General features: G+C 47.3%; 1 long non-coding RNA gene across 1 annotated transcript in view; it reads right to left on the reverse strand.

Annotated features, from left to right (window-relative positions):
- Positions 1-527: 527 nt before the first annotated feature.
- LOC130211681 (uncharacterized) overlaps positions 528-4,347 on the reverse strand; it is a 5,892-nt gene continuing 2,072 nt past the window's right edge. Inside the window, exons 2-3 of the long non-coding RNA XR_008835141.1 lie at positions 1,210-1,291; positions 528-975 (exon numbers count right to left, since the gene is read on the reverse strand). This is a non-coding gene — a long non-coding RNA (uncharacterized LOC130211681). The remainder of the gene's footprint in view (positions 976-1,209; positions 1,292-4,347) is intronic.

Raw genomic sequence — 4,347 nt, forward strand, 5'->3', positions numbered from 1 at the left:
TCTTCTTCTTTATCATCTTGTTCTTCTTTATCTTCATCTTCATCATCATCTTCTTCTTCTTGGCTAGACCTCATAGAGTTTAGAACATAGAATATTTATGAATATTTTCTGCTCTGAACTTTTAAGTTCATAAAGATTAATAAAACTAAATAATTCCGTAACACGAAGCTTTAATACGTCCGTTATGTTAATTATTATCCACTAAAAACATTTTAAATTATATTAAAATACTTTTAATTTTTTTTTTTTACTTTAATCTTTCTTTAGCTTCTTATCTTTTCTCTCTCTCTTTTTTCTTCTTTTTTTTCCTACAATTCAGAGCCAACAGTTTAAAATGTGAAATAAACCTTGAGACACAAAAAGAACATTTTATATCATAAAATGTTCCGGAGCAGTCGGGGTAATAAAGGCCTGGTCCACTCTTCTCTCTCTCTCTCTCTCTCCCTCTCTCTCTCTCTCTTCCCCCAACGTCCCCCTCTGTCCTCCACCTCTCCTTCTCTCTCTGCCCTTCATCCCCCTTTCTCTTTATCACTCCGCTCATAAAACCTGCTCATCCAGAAAGAACAGACTTTAGAGGAGGATGAAGGGGGGGAGAGAGAGAGAGAGAGAGAGAGAGAGTGGGGAGGCAGGGAGAAATGAATGAGGGATAAAGACGAGGAGGCGAGGGAAGGAGGGGGAGGAGGAGGGATCATAACAGGGCTCAGTATTTGTAAGGCTCAAATAAATTAAAAAGTTTGAATTGGCAGGATAATCGGATTCGCTCTCAGTTTTGTGTCCAATCCGACTTCCTGGTGACCTTTGACCTTCGATCACGGAGTCTTAGTTTGAGGAAGCGATCCACTTGGAGAGCCGCGAGGCTGCAGTACCACCAGCGGCCAGGAGAGGGCGGGCCTGTGAGGTCCGTTAGCTTAGCATCGCATAGAGACGATTAGCTACAGATGAAACTCACCAAGTCATCCTGTGTCTTCTTTAAACCTGCAGATGAGAAGGAAACACAAATGCGTGAGATTAATTATTATTATGTTTTGTTATTTATGCTAAGCTATGCTAAAATATATTTAATATAATATATTACAGGTCAATCTTATCATTTCACTTCTGGAAAGAATGACAATAAGTTTACTTTGGGTTGGGTTAGCAAAGCCAGCTAGCTTGGTGGGCTAGTCTGGCTCGTTGGAAGCTAACCAGTTAGCCTTCCTGCCAACTAACCATGTGAGATGCTCTCTTCTGTTTCCATGGTGACGGGCGAACGCTTTATGTCAACGACCAGTTAGCACGTTAGCTCACCGCCCTTTAAAGTAGGATGAAGTGGAGGAAGAGAGAGAGGCGGAGGGAGGGAGAGAGAGAGGGGGAGAGAGAGAGAGGGAGAGAGAGAGAGGGAGGGAGAGAGAGAGAGAGAGGGAGAGAGAGAGGGAGAGATTTTAATTTTATTTTTGAAAAACACTTTATTTACATTTTTTCCATTACAACGTTTCTCTACAAATAAAGTGTTTTAAAAAATCAGGTTGTTTAAAATAAAAGCAAACAAACAAAACAAAAAAACATTAAAAAAATAAAACATGTTTTACCTAATAAAAAGTGGTGCAAACACCAGCTCCTCTTCCACCACAGAACAAACAATATCTTTAAAACACCAGCGTTGTTTAAAAGCATCCAGGTCTCCAATGTGTTTATAAAACCTGAACTCCAGCCAGAATCTGGCTCTGATGTTACAGAGCCACACTGCCCTGGCTTCCTGCCCCTCTCTGTTTTCCACCCGGGACTTCCTTGTTAAATAAATAGCCATTTTGGCTTCGCCGGATAAAAAATTTAGGAGCTGCCACTTTTCTTTTTCCGTTTTTTTGTAGGCAGCTCCCATGATAAAAACCTTTTCTGTAAAAACCACATTAAAAAGACTAAAAACCAATGTTAAAAGAGCGAAGAAACTCAAAAGTCTCTTACACTCGTTAAAAACATGGTAAATAGTCTCCCGGGGGTCACAGAAGGGGCCTCCATGCCCAAGTCTCTCTGACCACACAGTGGGCGGTCTGTTGCACAGTCTGGACCTGTTGATGCTCTTCACGAGGTTAAAATACAGTGTCTTTTTGTCTGCTTTTCTCACTGTAAATGTTTCTGGGTGGCTCGTTCTTAGCAGGGGGCCGGTGAGTCCCCCTAGCCCCGGGCTGAGGGAGATGTTTGGGAAGGGGTCTGCAGGGTCCGGCTCTGCTCTCTGCTGGCTGTAGTAGTTGAGGAGGCTCCTCTCCAACCCGGTCAGCCTCTGCCTCCACAGCTCCAGGAGCCTCCTCGCCACCCGGTCGGAATGCATCCCCAGCAGGGAGCCCAGGGCCGGGGGGTCGCTCAGCGTCGGCCCCACTGCATCCACCAACTGCTGCAGGCAAAGGGTCTTTGTTCGCAGCAGCGCCCGATAGTCCAGGGGTGACGCTGCTGCTAATGTCCATTCTTGCATTATAAATTAATGGTTCTCTCAACAACCAGAACAGAGAGTCAGACTGTGGGCACCTTTCGTGTTTAAAAAGGGCTCACGACTTAAAAACACCCTGATAAAAAGGAGGCAGCCCACTTAACTTTAAAATGCTGGAGTCTATTAAAAACAGAGCAGTATCCAGCCCCAGGTTGTCAGCACGTCTGAGGATGCAGCTGGCCACGTCTCGCCACACTAAAAACCCCGGACTCGTTAAAAACTTCTGAACAAACTGTAATCTAAAAGTGGCCGTCCGGCTGGCCAGGTGGACAAGGCCCTGTCCCCCCTCCTCTCTGGCTAAAAACAGCACCCCCTGTGGCACCCAGTGTAGACCCTCCCAAAAAAAATCCACCATTTTCCTTTGTATGTGGGCTAAAAAGCCCGAGGGAGGGTCTAAAATGGTCAACCTGTGCCACAGTTGGGATGCAATAAGATTGTTTAAAACCAGTACTCTACCTTTAAAAGACATCTGGGGGAGCAGCCACTTCCATTTGGAAAGTTTCCCCTCTATCTTCTCTGTGATGCCCTCCCAGTTCTTCTGGACCATGCTCGGTTTCCCCAGGTATATCCCTAAATATTTAAAACCGTCCTTTTTCCATATGAGCTTTTATGGAAGAACCGGGAGGCCGCCACGCCACTCCCCCACAGCGAGGGCTTCGCTTTTCTTCCAGTTCACCCTCGCTGATGATGCCGTGCTAAAATCCTTTACAATTTGATTTAAAAGGTTTACATCTTTTTGGTTTTTAATAAAAACAACGACGTCATCGGCATACGCCGATAAAATCATTTTCTTATTAAAACCAGGTAAAACCAAACCATGTAGGCTAGAGCGTATTTTAATGAGGGGTTCGAGGGAGAGTGCATAGAGCATCCCGGACAGAGCACAGCCCTGCCGGACCCCTCTACCCACTCTAAAAGGAGCACACAGCCTGCCGTTTATCTTCAGCACACTCTCAACATTACTGTACAACACCTTGATCTTAGCTATGAAGCCAGCGCTGAACCCAAACTTCCCCAGAACTTTCCAGAGGAAGCCGTGTTCAACGCGGTCAAAAGCCTTTTCCTGATCTAGAGAAATCAGACCAGTGTCCATACCCAACGAGCTGGAGACCTCCAAAACGTCCCGAATGAGGTGGACGTTGTCCACCATGGACCTGCCGGGCACACAGTAGGTCTGGTCCCGATGGAGGACCTGCTCCATAGCTCCCCTCAGCCTGGAGGCCAGGACCCTGGACAGAAGCTTATAATCCACACACAGCAGAGACACAGGGCGCCAGTTACCGATGTCCTGCGGGTTTCCTTTTTTTGGCAGTAGCGTCAGCACTGCCCTCCGGCAGGACATCGGCATGGAAACAGAGGCCAGACACGTTGAAGACGACTAGGATGTCCCTCCGAGGACATCCCAGTATTTTTGTAAAATTCAGCGGGAGGCCGTCGATCCGGGCGCGCCCTCCTGCATTCCTGCAGGGCAGCTTTCAGCTCTTGGGGGTTATGGGTCTGTCGAGCTCCTCATTAGTCTCCTCGGAGACCTGAGGCAGCTCCCACAGAGCCCCTCCGTCGACTCTCCCTCCTCCCTATACTCAGTGGCATAAAGGGAGGAGTAAAACCCCACCGCCGCTTCGGATCTGGCTTGGCTCCACCACCGGCTGCCCTGCGTCCGTCAGCAGTGAGTGGATCACTCGCCTGCCCACTCCTCTTCTCCAGGCCGAAGAAGTAGCTAGAGGGAGTGTCCATCTCCGCGATGGTCTGGAATCGGGACCTGACCAGTGCGCCTTGTACTCTAACTTCGAACAGGTCGGCGAGAGCCGCCTTTTTACTTTTGAGGACTTCAATATGTCCTCGATCTCCTGTGGACTCGCTCAAACTTTCTAGGTCCACTATCTCAG

Source organism: Pseudoliparis swirei, chromosome 21 (assembly GCF_029220125.1).
Source record: "Pseudoliparis swirei isolate HS2019 ecotype Mariana Trench chromosome 21, NWPU_hadal_v1, whole genome shotgun sequence".
NCBI lineage: Eukaryota > Metazoa > Chordata > Actinopteri > Perciformes > Liparidae > Pseudoliparis > Pseudoliparis swirei.